The 15,104-nt window shown below is 46.0% G+C and overlaps 1 protein-coding gene across 3 annotated transcripts in view; it reads left to right on the top strand.

Annotated features, from left to right (window-relative positions):
- LOC144166031 (cytochrome P450 2F3-like) overlaps positions 1 to 15,104 on the top strand; it is a 74,637-nt gene that overhangs the window by 15,528 nt on the left and 44,005 nt on the right. The gene's annotated exons all lie outside the window — the stretch shown is intronic.

Here is a 15,104-nt window from a genome sequence, read left to right as displayed (position 1 = left end):
CATTTCTGGGTAACCACATCCTAGTAAATATCTGTCGAAGGAATAGGACAAATTCATTTGCAGCCACAAGTAGGTCTTTGTGTTCACAAGTCAGCGAAGGCCTTATGTCAGTTTCCCAGCAGCTTTGGGAGTCTTCAACGTGCTCACAGGCAGTGCAGGCTTATTTTCCGGGGCACCCTTTTCCCACATTTCGGGTCCTTTTATTGGTCTTCGATGGAACATCCCGAAGTCTCATGTAAGCACTAGTTTGCAACCGACTTTTCACCATTTACATGTGCGCCTACACACAGGTTGGTTCAGCGACCCGGTCAAAAATTCCTAAATTAGGTTTTTCGTGGAAAATATAAATTCTCTTATACAGCAAGCTATAAGCTTCAGCGTACGTCAGAAATTAAGGGAAAGATGCGAATTTCATAGGTGATTAACTCACACTGTCTAATGAACCTTTCAATTAGCGAAGTTTGGCGGGTATTGCCACTGGCGAGATTTTAGCCACGGAGATGATTGGGCGGTATAAGTTTTCAAAACAAAGAAGAAGGCACACTGTGCTGTCCCGCGGCCCGCCAAAATCAAGTAAATTTTTCCGCATGGAACCGAAACGCTCATGGTGCGCCAGAATCTAGGCCAAACCTAACCTCCGCTGATTACGTTACGAAGTGGGTTTGGTGCACAATTCGGAATATCTTATGTCATTTCCCAGGCATGGGAGTTTCACCAAACACCATAGACAATGGCTCGTGGTACCTTTTCTTGGTAGGCGCAAGAAAGAGGCCAACCATCTTCCAATCCGCCGTCGTAAGTTTTGGGAGCCCTATCGAGCATTGCCCGAAGTTTTAAAGGCGATAATCTTTCTTGGGCTACTTAAACCCAGAAATTTTGGTCTGTCTCTATGTCTGTCTGTCTGTCTCTCTGTCTGTGACTCGATTCAGCCACCCGTCCAAACTAAACCAATGCCTGCGCAATATTCTTATATAGTCACAGCTAAATCTACCGGTCTAAGTCCGGTGTAACGTTCATACTTGTCAACATTGGTGAAAAAGAACAAGACATTACGCAAATATAAGACAACAAATTACCACAGAGGTGATATTTTCAGTGTTCCTTTATAAGAAATCGTACATGGTTGACTTTTCCGAAATAAATACTTCATTAACTGCAGAAAAAACATTCACTCCGCCGTCGCCTGCGGTCGCCCGCGCCACTATAGCTTCTGGCACCATTTTAAGAAATCAACCGGCAACAGTTACGAAAACTTCCACTAGATAGCTTCCACGTTCTGCATGCAACGCACGCGGAGTAGGGAAACACGGTTCTATAAACGTTGAAGTAGGGCGCCTCGATTCACGCGCGTCTTCACCGTACGGCAGCGTTGGCATCGAGACACCCGGTTTGGAGCAGTGGAACGCGGGAAATTTCAAATGATTTAAGCAAACCTTTGGTGTCTTTACCTTGGGAGGTGCGCGACGCAAGAAGAACAACATAAGAGGTGAGCGGGAAAGCGAAGGGAGGCATTTATTTGGCAAAAGTCGATCAGACTATCGTCTTTTGACGACATTTGCAACGAAAGTAGCAGATACGCGGCCAATTTTTTTCTTTTCTTTTCTATCGACCACTTGTGGCACGGTTACCAGGCGATCTAGATTTGAGGTGTCAACTTTTCTTCATTTGTTTGCTAGGTTCATGCGATGTGTGTTCATAATCGCGGCCTTTTAGGAAGCACATCAGACAAAGGAAACATTTATTTGGGGTGTGAGGAAGGCTATCGTGGCAGTGGTTACATGTTTGTACAGTTTTTGTCGCTTTTAGCACCAGTTTTACAGACGCGTGTACGTTTCTTTTAAGGAGTTTGTTTTCGGGGTGCGCGTGAGATATGGCAATTGCAACCATATCTTTTATCTGGTTTATTTGAGTATCCACATTAGCGACGCCGAAGCACTAATATTGTGAAAATGGCTCCGCCAGCTCAACTCCAGTAGTCCTTTGCCTGGAAAGTAGACATTGAGCTGGCCTATGTGATCGCGCAAAGTGACGCCCAGCTTCATCGATGCTTTATGCTGCCAAACATCCTGACAGTCTTGTGACAGCTCAGCTGACGTACGTACCGATACTTATTAGGTTTATAACCGCTGGATCAGTCCGTGCACAGAAAAGAATGCGGGCAGATAGTAAAACCGATGATTTCATCATCGATGTGCTGGCATACGCTGCTGCCAGTTCGGAAGCAAACGTCAGGGAAATTGCCAGCGCCTATGGAGCCGGCTAAGCTTCAGCTTGAAGGTCTCTTTCAAGCCCCATATCATGTGTGCCGTCGCCAAAAGGTGCGACCAAGCACAGTTCGAAAACGGCTCAATTTTGGCAACTTACGCCTTTTGCAACGAAGATTCGGAATGTCTCAACAGTGCCTTGGACTGACGAGGCCCAATTTAGCAGGGATGGAATGTCACTTTGCACAACGCCCATTATTGGTGCAATCAATCCTTGCTTCGAGAGCATAAGCAGCAGGTAAGGTGGTAAGCAAACGTATAGAGTGTGGAATTATAACGGCCGAATTTAAGTGCTTACTTCAACGGAAATCTTACAGAAAAGAAGCGTACAGAGTGCATCTTAAAAGGAACAAAAGGCAGGATAAAACGCCCTTTCTGTGTTTGCCTCAAGGTGACCGCTGGTCGCGCTGAAGAAAGTGTGGTTTCAGTATAACAAAGCCCCTGTACATTTTTCTTCACTGCCTTCTAAATTCATCGACGAGCCTTTTCCAAGCCAGAATACTGGGTGTTGTGGAATCGCGTCATGGCCGTCTAGGTCACCCGATTTTTCCCTTGAACTTAATTGTCAGGCGAAATGTTAAACATGAGGTTTTCCACACGAAACCAGCCAACCTCGAGATATGACACAACGACGGAGAAGCTCTCTTGACAACATTACAAGACAGATACTGTTATCTTGTATGAACTCCATGACACAGCGCCTTCGCCCATGCGTCGCAGTGAACCGAAAGCCATTTGAGCATATCGAGCAAATATTCTCTGCTGTCCTCCAAAATGACGTTACTATGGTGGTGGGCTCTAATACGCCTACAACCAAATGAAGCATTCAAATAAACCAGTTTTGTTCATTGCCGTTTCTTCTATGACTCCAATGAGACAAACATAGTATGAAGTCGAGATTTCCTAATCCTACCGCAGCACTTCTTACGTAAGATAGGACGGTAGATCGTACGAAACAACGTCGCGCTACAATGACAAAAAGTTGTAAGCGTCGGATCCCTTTTTTATTTTAGGTGTCAAGCCGATACCACGTAACAATAACTCTTTAGATTTGCATGTCACAATACCAGCGCCGGAATACAATACTCTGCTTGCCCCAAAAGCATGGCTCTATTCTTTCACCGAAGCTAGCTTATTTGAAATGCAAATTAAAGAAGTGCTTGTGAAGGTATCTGCACTAACAGAGAGCCAGGCCAGTGCCTAACAGCAGTTTAAAATCAGCAGCTGCGTAGTTTGCAATGACTAGCATCTGCCTCCCGCCCAGTGAGTAAGCAAAAGATAACACTCGCTGCATCCTACGCTGAGCGTTGAGGATTTCTAGCTAGTGGTAATAACACGTGCATCTCATATTGGCCGCCGCAGTCATTGCATTACGTCCCCAATACTTTTCTCTAGACTTCTCTCGCTCTTCCATCCCAGAATTTCGTTCTTCAGCGGGAAAAATGAAGGTTTCGCTGGCACTGCACGGATTTAAACAACGACTTCCTTTTGTCTTGGAATGTGATATTAAATTGTTTTCTCAGGGGCTACAAAATCACCATTGACAAGACAATACCACCAAACTTCGATGCTTAGGAAGTTTATTAGTTGAGTTTAAATTACCAGATTACTAATTTGCATGCCATAAGTACGTTTTGGCTTCGGCTGCAGCTAGCAGATTTTCTTTTTTCTCGAAGACCCTTTGTTACGAATTTTCGAAAGTTTTCGCTGAAACACCCTATGCACCATTCCCAACTCGATATGCTAATGAGTTCCGAGGCCTTCACAGTGCCTCCAAGTCTAGCACGTCTTTTTTGGGACAACCACATCTGACGTGGCACCAACTAGAGTCAATTGAGCCCAGTCATCGGTTATTTGAAGCACGTGTTGCAAGGTTCGTAGGATTGCCTAACTGCAGATGTTTTTTTGCAGTAGGAGCCAATTCACTGCCTCCTCTTTTGTGACATGTTTGCTTCGCATTCAACCATCGTCATCGCTAGAGGGAGACGTGCATGATTTTTGGGGTTTGCACACATTGAGTATGAGAGAAGGTGTACGAATTTGCCGTTCCCTCTGGATCTATTTTGTGCGCGTATTTCGAGGTACATATGATCCGAACATTTTGCTTCGCTACACGTTTGGGAGCGTGTCACTTGTTTGTGACCGGTTATTTTAGTTTGGCACAATGTGCGCTCAAATACCTGCCTCCTATTCAAGGTCAGCCTGAGTACGCCCGTCGTGGTGCGCTGCCGGCGTATCTTGCCTGCTGCGCTTGACGGTTTTTGTTATTTCGCGAGCAAGCAACTCTACCTCAAAAAGCGGCTCCCATTGTCTACTTCACCAAGGCCGGGACACCCATAGTTGGCACATCAGCAGGGTCCGTGAGTTTGGCCATTAGGATAGGGTGACAACAACCTCAAGAAACATGCTGAATGGAGGCTCGTGTAGCTTCTACCGCGATCCGGAAAATGGTGCTGTACTTCTGGGGAAAAGCATCGAAAATTAAAGACGATAGTCTTTCTTGGGCTACCTAATCCCAGACATTTTGGTCCGCCTGTATGTATGTATGTCTGTCTGTCTGTCTGTCTGTCCCTCTGTCTGGGACTCGATTCAGCCACCCGGCCAAAGCAAAACAATGCCTGCGCAATAGTCTTATATAGTCACAGCTAAATTTACCCGTCTATGTCCGGTGTAATGTTCATACTTGTCAACATTGTTGAAGAAGAACAAGACAATACGCAAATATGAGACAACAAATCAATACAGAAGTGATATTTGCAATGTTCCTTTAAAAAAAATCAAACATGCTTGATTTTGCGAAATTAAATACTTCATCAACTGCAGAAAAAGAATTCACTCCGCCGTCGCCTGCCTTCGCCCGCGCCACTATAGCTCCTGGTGCCATTTTAAGAAATCACCCGGGAACAGTTACGCAAGGTTCCACTAGATAGGTTCCACGTTCTGCTTGCAACGCACGTGGAGTAGGGAAACGCGGTCCTATAAACGTTGAAGTAGGACGCCTCGATTAACGCGCGTCTTCGCCGTACGGCAGCGTTCGCATCGAGACACCCGGTTTGGAGCAGTGGAACGCGGGAAATTTAAAATGATTTAAGCAAACCTTTGGCGTCTTTACCTTTGGAGGAGCGCGACGCAAGAGGAACAACATGAGAGGTGAGCGGGAAAGCGAAGGGAGGCATTTACTTCGCAAAGCCGATAAAGACTATCGTCTTTTGACGGCATTTGCAACGAAAGGAGCAGATACGCGGCCAATTTTTTATTATTTCGATACCGACAAATGGTGCACGGGGGAGAGAGTTTGCGCAATCCTCTGTGTACACAAATCGACAACAATACAGACAATTGCCAAGTGTGATTGCCAAGACAATTGCCAAGTGCCAAATCTTCCCCCAATGCCTCGAAAAAATGAAACGTTCTTCTCCCGTGGCCATACTGTTGGACAAGGCAAGGTTGTGCGCAAGGGGGTCGATGTTTCACCTATTTTCGCAGAGTTCTAAGTTAATGTCTGATGTTCCCAGCGAGTATTCTAACGTACGTGGATTTTCAGGTAACTGCGTTGGTTTTTTGTCCACAGAGTTTGTGATTATTCGGCAGTGACAGCACGCTGTAGAAAGGGGAAAGATTGTGTTTTTAGGCATACAATAAGAATTCATTCTTAACTTTTTTTGAAGAGGGCAGTGTGGTAGTCGTGGTCACAAGGAGCACGGTAAGTGAGTTCGTGTGCCTCTTTCATGGTGCGTAGTTGATCCGGCTGTCCTGGTGACGTTGTTGAGATCGTGCATTATGGATGTGGAATTGCTCACCGAAGCGCTTCGTATTCAGCCTCCTAAAACTGTATAGTGTCCTCTACGAGTCTGAATTGATTTATGCTTTTATTCAGTACTTCCGCTATTCGGATCACCACGAGGATAGCTGGAACCTTCAGTTATTTTTTTCATGTATGTTGGAGGCTCATGCAGTCACAGAGATTGCCAGAGTAGTAATTTCCGACAATTGCGGCCTCATGCTTTCGCGAAACCCGGAGTCGGTGTATACCGTGGTCTCATGATATTGAAGCTTTCCCCAAATAAACTTAGGCCTGCCATACCGCCCTTTATTGTGTAGGATTTTTGGTACAGGAGAGCTTTTGCTCGGGGTCGCTGGATAGGTGCGATGTCTAACATGGTGTGTAGTGGTTTATTTTCAAAGAAGGGGGGTGCCTGTCTTTTTTTTCTGTTTACGGGTGCCTGTTTCTTTACAAAGGGGTTTGACGGCCCCTCCAGATATTGTTTTCACGTCCGCTTTCTTGGTGATAGGAGACTAGTTTTTCTGATTTCTTGAAAAGCGTTAGGAAGAGACAAGCTGAGGACCTATTGATCGTCATTATTCACAACAACCTATTTTTGACGAGTGCAGCGTGAAGGGCTCTCCCATTGACTTTAACCGCTGCTGTCCGGCGCTTGTCAAGTCCATGCTTTGGTCCGAATATTGTTATTTCTTCCCTCCATCGAGCTCGTGTGCCAACCCCTTCTTCTATACCCGCCTACGCGCCTTCATTCTGTTACTCTGGTAGTTGGTAGTCCTTTGATATTCATAGTACGGTCAAAATTGCGAGGTTGAGAACTGCCATATATGCTGTCCGGATGACTGTGTTTCCGTCACTTTCTTCAGTGCAGGTAAATTTGTGATACGGCAGGCTCTGGAAGCTCTGGTCATGATCAGTGGTTGCATTAGTCTTACCGTTTCTTTTCTCTTTTTCTTGCTCTTCTCTTGGTTGGACGTTTTGCTTTTGGGCAATAATTTTGGAAGATTTTCTGCCCTTGGCGATTGTAAGTGGGGAACAGCCCATTTTTCTAGAACCCCCGCCGAGCAGCCTTACGTGGGTGTTCTCTGGGAGGATATTCATACCTATTTAGGGTGATTTTTATATTGGCAGCGTGGCGTTATCCGTCGTTTACGAAACCGAGCTTGCAGCGGACACATAACAGTGGGAATATTGAAAAGTACTTTGAAAACGTATGTGATTACACGCTTTATAGTGGGCTTTATTTTGCCTATTTTCTGCCTAAAATATATGCCTTCCCTGACTTCTGAGTGACGGGCGTGAACCCTTTGGCCTCCATCTTAGTTAGGTCCCCCACTGTTGGGGCCAGCGTAAGCCCCAGTGGAAAACACAGCGCGGGGGCTCAGTGGCTATGGCGTTGCGCTGCTGAAGCCAAGGACGCTGGTTCAATTCCCGGCCGCGGCGGCAATTTTCTTGTGGAATTGGAAACCAAAATGCCAGTAAGTTCAGATTTTGGCGCACGTTAAATGTCCCGAAGTGCACAAAATTCTTCCGGCTGCTTCCACTGCGACACGCCTCGTAGCCCAAGGGTAGCACCGGGGCATGAATTACCGGAAACTAAAATTTTTGATCTGGCCGAAAAACGCTCTGATGTGATGACGTAAGTTGCGGCCAAGGCTGGAGACCGTGTCTGCTGAGCATGCTACCACCTTCGGGGCCTAGACCTAACTTCACCACGTAGGCACAGCACCTGGTGAAAAAGCATGTCCTTTCTTTCGCATCCGATGTTGTATAATTGTCCTGCTTTCCTAAGTTCTGTTTCCTTACCGCCACATTAATGGTTCAGCAGAACCTTCTAATCTTGTTGCCTGAGTCGTAACTTTCCGCTGGCAGCGGTGGCGTATTTCCGTGGACACCTAATGAGCACGAGTGATAGCGGCCGTCATGGAGAGACGGAGGAATAGAAAAATGAGCCTAATAGTGCTATCGCGTAAAACCTACGCTTGCGGATAAACGGCGAGTACGTGAGCCGTTTGAGATCACCCCAAAAATTATTGAGCAGCTAGAATGAGAGGGCTTCGGAGTGGAGCTTAGGGTAATTATAAATAAAACTAAAGTAATGCTAAATAAACATGCTGTGGGCGCCTTTTTCAGCGTAGGGTACGAAACCGTGCAAAAGTACCAGAGTATAACTACCTTGGCCAAATGGCCAGTGCTGACCAAAACCGCCAGAAAGAATTACGGCGCAGAATAGGACTAGGTTGGCGTGCAATCATCAAGAATTCGCAAATAATGAAAAGCAAGATACCTTGATCCCTAAAAAGAAAGGTACTCAATCAATGTGTCCTGCTCGTACCGACATAGGAGAGAAAACATGGCGCCTTACTAAACAATTTGAAAGCAAACTCAGGTCCCCCCAACCTGCCATACAGCCAATAATGTCAGGAGTAACTCTTAGAGACAGAACATCAGCTACCTGTATCAGGGAGCAAACTTGTATAGATAGTACAGTTCACGTGAACAAAAAGAAATAAACTTGGGGTGGCCACGCGGTACGATGAATTGACAACAGGTGGACCAGAAAGACAACACAATGGACTTCGAGAGACTGGACCAGAAGAATAGGAAGGCCAATAACTCGAGGGAGGGATGAAACAAGAAAACTCGGAGCAAAAAATGGCCTCGGGCAGCACAGGACAGAAGCAGATGGAGGTCAATGGGAGAGGCTTTCGTTCTGCGGTAGACCTAAATAGGCTCTTGTTGTTTTTGAAGAAGTAGAAGAAGAAGATGATGATGACGATGATAAATCCGCCTCTGATGCCCCTAGCCCATATTTAATGTAGTTCGTCCAAAACAATTGCGCCTCGAGCTCCAAACACACCGTTCGCGGCACGGTGTCGAATTTGAACGTGAGCCTACACCACTGTCCCATGTAGACATCAAACGGTGAGACCATCGGTTGTCACGTCGCTGTCGACATTCAGGACGATTGGAATGTCTTGCAAATCTGCTCGCGCCGTGGCTGCGGTGCGCTTTTCTTGGTGGGGGTTTCAACAGCAGCACCACAACATGGCTTAGATTGGCCAATGAGCGCATTGCTCCAATTGGGATTTAAAAATCTAGTGGTAAATTAGGCGTCTGGTTGGTCTCTCTTCGAGATGATGAATCTGTTTTAGGAATCGGTGGTTCCCATCTTCTAGTCTGCGCTCTTCCCTGGTTCTCCAAAATGTTTTGTAGCGGGAAAACCTAGAAAAGCAGTATAATTATATTGTGGTGACCCACGGTATTGGCGAAATAGTTCGAAGGGACTTACGGTGCATTGTTTTTAGCTGCTCGTGTTGTCTTTACGTGACGTCTACGCAGACTGACCAGAAACATGCAGTTTTATACTAATGTTTGTTCGACGCATTTTGGGTGCTACCGTCTTGGCAAGCCGCGCTCGACAAGCGTGCAGCCGTGTTTGAGATATTCAAAATCCACTTTCCTTAGCGTTACTCGACAAAAAGCTCAAAAGTTGCCCTTGGGTGCAAAAAACACAATACTGTCGGAAGAGAAGATTTAAAGTTTTTTAGTATATTAGTCGAGCTGCAAAACATTTATTTTGCATGAAACATTTAAAAGTTTCATTAAAGACGAATAGGAAAAAAATGGAAGCACTTCTGCACACTCGATACCCTACTACTCCTCCCACATGTATTCATCTCTTCGTTCCCGGGACGACCTCTCAGGCACTTCCTCTGTCTTCTCGCTCCTCCTGCTAGAAACACGGTGGAGGGTTGTTAACCTCAGCTCAGATTTTCCGCGTTCACCGGCTCACCCGGCATTCTTTGGGACCTTCCTTAACTGTAGGGCTTCGAATACTGCCACCTAATGCATGCAGCGGCGTGAGCGTTGGTTGTATTTTGCATGACAATGTTGCTTTCAGCAGGCAATTTTTATTTGTTGCGCTAAATATCAAGCGCACACCTATTCTATATTACAAGGACACTGCCTGGTATTAGTGATGTATTGATGTTTTTAATTGCACTATCTGAAGTATGCCTAATATATTTTTTTCGTTCAATGATGTAGAAAATAAAAATACGGTGCTAGATGTAGTGGTTTGGAATAATTTTGCACATAAAACGTGTCGTTTCATATTTCATTCTTGTTTTTCGATGGTTGCTCAATCGAGGGACAGACCAAAAAAGCCTTCGAAAATTTTTGGGTGTAGCCCAAGTGAGACTATCGTCTAATAAAACATTAAATGTTTTGTTAACTTTAGCTGGGAGAGCGCGAAAAAACCATGCGGCTACATAATCCAAGTAGCATGACACCATATGCCCACAATCAAAACCACTCAATTAGGCACGTCTAGGCTAGCGCATTCGTTGCCGTTGTCACGACACCGCAGAAGCGCTTGCGGATGCGCGGGACTATGAGGAATTGTTACCAACGTCACGTTCAGCTTCCCGTCCCACTTCTCAGCTGTGCCCGCTTGATTCGTACCCTAAACGAATGAGCCCGCTTCGTGAGCTAATGAGGATGCTCCCTCTTCTGTGGTCCACATTACATATAACGATACACTGCACCTTTCCTGGAAACGTGGTCGTGTCTGTGGCCAAGACATCCCTCTTGATTGCCGCCCGGCCACGCTGTCCACGCTGCACACCGGCTGTGGCGGTCTCGGCATCAGTTGCTCCGTTAGTAATGGGAGAGGTGTCATCCACTTACAAATCGCTTTTGAACCTCTTGAAGGGTTCTTGCTCACGATGGATGTCGGGAAGCCCAAACTGTAGTGCACCGTTTAGCAGGATCCTCCATGGCGGTACCCGAACGCATTGGTTAAGGTTTTGCGCTTCTTAGGTTTTGGCGCTAATCTGGCATTGCTGATGCGTAGATCGTAGTGTGTGCGATGGCTAGGTGGTGATTGTAATGGCCCATGGTCTCTCGGAAAGCATCGCAGTCGTCCACAAGCTACGCCTTTCCGCTTGATGTCTCCAGTGGTCATGGTAACGTAGATGTTTTAGTGGATGACACCCGCCCTACCCCCACCCCCTCACTGTTCTTCGGTCTCCACGAGTAATGTCAAGCCCTTCACAGGCAGCACAGGACTGTTCGGCATTTCTCAAGCCGGTGTACTTTGGCCGGTGATTTTTACTCAGCCTTTCTCCGGCAACCATGTTCGGCCCGTGTCCAAATGTGGGCCTTATGGCCGTATACGGCCGTACTCCCATCAGTGTCCGACGGCCAGTGTCCATCGGCCAGTCGACCGGCTTACGTTCATACGGCCAGATTCCAGCCGTAGGGCTCAGGCCATCCCAAAGCCACTTCTGTGCGGCCGAAGTACGGCCACCGGAGGACAGCCGAGGTGCGGTGGTCGGACTCCAGCCGGACTAAAGCTGCCGGAAATTCGACCGTGCTACGGGCATTGTAGTTCAGCCACAGTACGTTAACTGTACTGCGGCCGGTGAACAGCCACTGCATGCAGCGCAAGCAGATGGCTCAATCGCGCTGTACTGCAGCACAAACCCACCATTTTGGGCCCACTGCACCCACATCAAAGTGATCCCGCGCGCAACCTCCAGCCGTCCATCCTTCAGCGCAGCCCGGTTTAATTATCAGCGTCAGTTTACGCCAAAATTAATTTATTCAACAGTGCTCACAAATGGTCGTTACTTTAATTGCTGTGCCCATACTTTAGTGGGTTGAATTCCATAAAAATGAAAGGGCCGCTTTTAGGCATTTTTTTTAAGACAACACTATCATGCTCTGACTTAATCAACTATTTTTACAACGGCTGCTTGAGCAGTTTTTTTTGTATATAAAACCGGTGCGAATGCCTTTACGAAGCCGTTCCGTACACCACAAAACACTCAGCAGCATTCAATGTATTTTACTTCACACAAAAAGTATGTCCAGTATTTGCCCATTTTTCTTGCAAAGAAATTTTCTACTCGATCAATTTTTCTGATGATCTTTCACAGGGCTGATCCTAGAAGAGATCAAAGAAGTACTTTCAGTTTCAATATATTTTTCGTTGTTTTCACGAGTTACGTGCACACTCCTTAATAGTCCAAAATAACTTCATTTTCCTCTAAAGTCGTAATACGTTAAGAAAATTCTAGACGTGTTGCGAATGACGTGCTTCTTCGCATGGCTGCAGTTGTATCCCTCTGTGCTCACGTAAGGAAAGGCGTAGGACAAGAGTTTCATATTTTCTTTCAAACAAATAACTTAGCAATTGTAGTATTCATACAGCAAACCTTGCATACTGCAACGAATAAAGCAATAAATTTTTTATTGGTCAAGTTTGCGTATGGTTCTCAACCCCGTCGGAGGCGAACTTGCGGCTGCGCAAGTTTATTTATTTATTTATTTATTTCTTTATTTATTTATTTATTTATTTATTTATTTATTTATGTGTTTGATACCTGCTTGCCCTTGCATGCATTACAGCAGGGAGATACATAACACTAAGCATCAAATATGAGAACAAATAGCAAAATAATTCTACAAAGCGCGGTGAAAATCGTCATTATAAACAGTGGATAAAATCATACGTGGAAGATAATTACACTCTCATTTTGATCTAAAATAAAATGAATGGCGCAAGGCGTCACCTTAAGGGAAAGTTGATAATTTGCGCCAAGCTAGCGATCCCACTTTGGGATATGTAGAATGGCGTTTGGATATACTTCTCCCCTTCTATTCCAGTTTTCGAATGATAGATATTACGAAAAAATTTCAACCTCATTTTTCGTCTATGATCTTTCCCGTCTTATCATTCAAGTTTACTTTTACTTTCCCTCATCCTAAGTTGGCAGTGCCAATACCTAATACGAATCGCACTGCCCTATTCTGTATGTTTTCGAGAGTATCAACCAGCTATTTGCTGTAGGGATCCCAGAAAACACATGCGTACTCCTACATTGACCACACATGAGTGAAATACGGTTGTTCTTTTAAGTTAGGTGGTGGTTCGCTCAAATTTTATCTCGGAAAGCCAAAAACACGTGCAGCCGTAACTTTTATGTCGTGAACATGCCTATTTCTCTAACAACTCGTTAAATAAACTCCTCGTTATTTATATTCCCCGGCCGTTCTTAAAGCAGTGTAATTTACTGTATACGCATTCAATTGGAATGAAGGTTTTCTTGTAAAGTTGACTTTAATACACTTTTTAAGACTCAACGACTTTTCTGAATCAGCACACCAGGACGTTATTAATTTGAATCATGCTGCAAGTATTTTGAATCACGTTCGTTCGCTAGAGTCCTGCAAATTACACAGTCATTCGCGAACATTTCTACCAAAGATTTGAGGCCACACAAACAAAAGAGGGCTCGCAGCTGAGCCTTGGGGAATTCCTGAGGTCGCGGAAACATATCTGGACGAACAACCATTGAGAGAGACCAGCTGCTGTCTTAGAGAGGTATACTCGGTTATCCATGCAATAACCGATTCATTTAGTTTATTGCCCGCAATGTACTAACAAGAAGGTGATATGAAACACCGTCAAATGATTTTTTGCCGCACAAGAAAATAGTCCGCTACTTTATTGCAAGAGCCAAATCGTGCGTGAACTCAACAAGCTGCGTTGAGCAAGAAAACTCGACGAAATCAGTGTTTGCTAGGATGCTGGCGATTATGTTTAACCAAATGAGTCATTACCCAAGTGTAGCTAATCTCAATTTCAAACACCGCAAATAAATTAACATCCAGGCTTCGTCATTCACAAGGCTCTGTTGTTATGGCAAATTCAAAATAACACTTGTTTCTAAATCGGCAGTCATAAAATCCCATGAAGTAACATAGTGCAGGGCATGAAGTTGAGCCTAGCAATGCACGAGCTTAGCCTCTTCTACGTTTATCACAAACAATATAGTGCACATTGTTTTGTTGCAGTATTATTGTCAGACGAATAGCCGGAAACTTGCACTTTTGCGCGCCCTTGCCTTTCTTTGGTGGGGAGTCCTTGACATGGCGCCGGTTGAGCACCTGCGTGGTGGCCGCTTGCTCGACACCCTTTAAGGCCACTTATTTTGGTGAACCACCGCCATCTCGGGTCGGACATCGTTGCAGGGTCGATGTCTCCAATGGTCTCCATTTCTTGAGGGGCGAATAGCATCGAGCTGATTAGTCGGTGAAGCCGACAGGCGAGGTGTTGTAGCGGCTATGACTGGCGAGGCTTAGCTCACCTGTCGGTGTGGCACAGTCTTCTTGCGGCAATAAATGGCATTTCGATGGCCTAAACGTTTCCCTGGTAATGTCCAGCGAGTCCTTGCACCTTGCCCAATCACCTAGAACACTCATTACTGTTTGACAAACGTAGTTCGTTCATTTAAAACGTAGAAACACCGAGCGGATGAAAAACGTGTCTGCGCCATTCGACTCCCTAACGGCTCTTTCTTCACCCAGGAAAAAACCGGTCCTACATCGGCGGGTCTTTTTCCAAGCATGTCTGTGCATGAATTCTCGGCGCCCAGACGCACGCCGTTGTTCGCATAATGACGTATAACCTGATACCTTACGAAGGCCGGTCTCCTTTGGAACACCGGTTGCCGAAAATTCTGTGGCCGTTCTCTTGCCGTAATTTGGCCGAGGACCACTAATAAATGATAAACGTACATTCTGAGGCCGTAAGTCGGCCGGTCTCCTTTATAACACCGGCTGCCCGAAGAAAGCGAATATTCTGCTGCCGGACGCGTGGTTGACAGTTGAAAGAGCGGATGCGCGGCAGCCGCGCTACGGCCGGTCTCCTTTCGAACACCAACTGCCACAAGAATACGGATATCCTGTGGCCGGTCGCTTGCCATGCTTCGGCTGAACGCCACTTCCCGAAGGAAAAACGGATGCCCTAAAGCCGTACTCCGGCCGATTTCTTTCTGAACATCGGCAGCCGAAGGGCAACTGAATATCTGGCAGCCGGGAAGCTGCCGTTGTGGGTCTGAACACGGGCGGCCGGAGAAATACCGAAGCGCTGGTTGCCGAATGTTGGCCGTTCATCGTAAGATCAGCGGCTGCGCCAACACCTGGATGCTGGCCGAACATGCCAGAAAGCGGCCATAGACGGGCCCGTCTTTGGACACACTTTCTGT

This window comes from Haemaphysalis longicornis, unplaced genomic scaffold (genome assembly GCF_048455015.1).
Source record: "Haemaphysalis longicornis isolate Haplotype H1 unplaced genomic scaffold, Haemaphysalis longicornis Haplotype H1 scaffold_159, whole genome shotgun sequence".
Taxonomy (NCBI): domain Eukaryota; kingdom Metazoa; phylum Arthropoda; class Arachnida; order Ixodida; family Ixodidae; genus Haemaphysalis; species Haemaphysalis longicornis.
The sequence above is the reverse complement of the archived record's forward strand: the minus strand, read 5'-3'. Positions and strand labels throughout refer to the sequence as shown.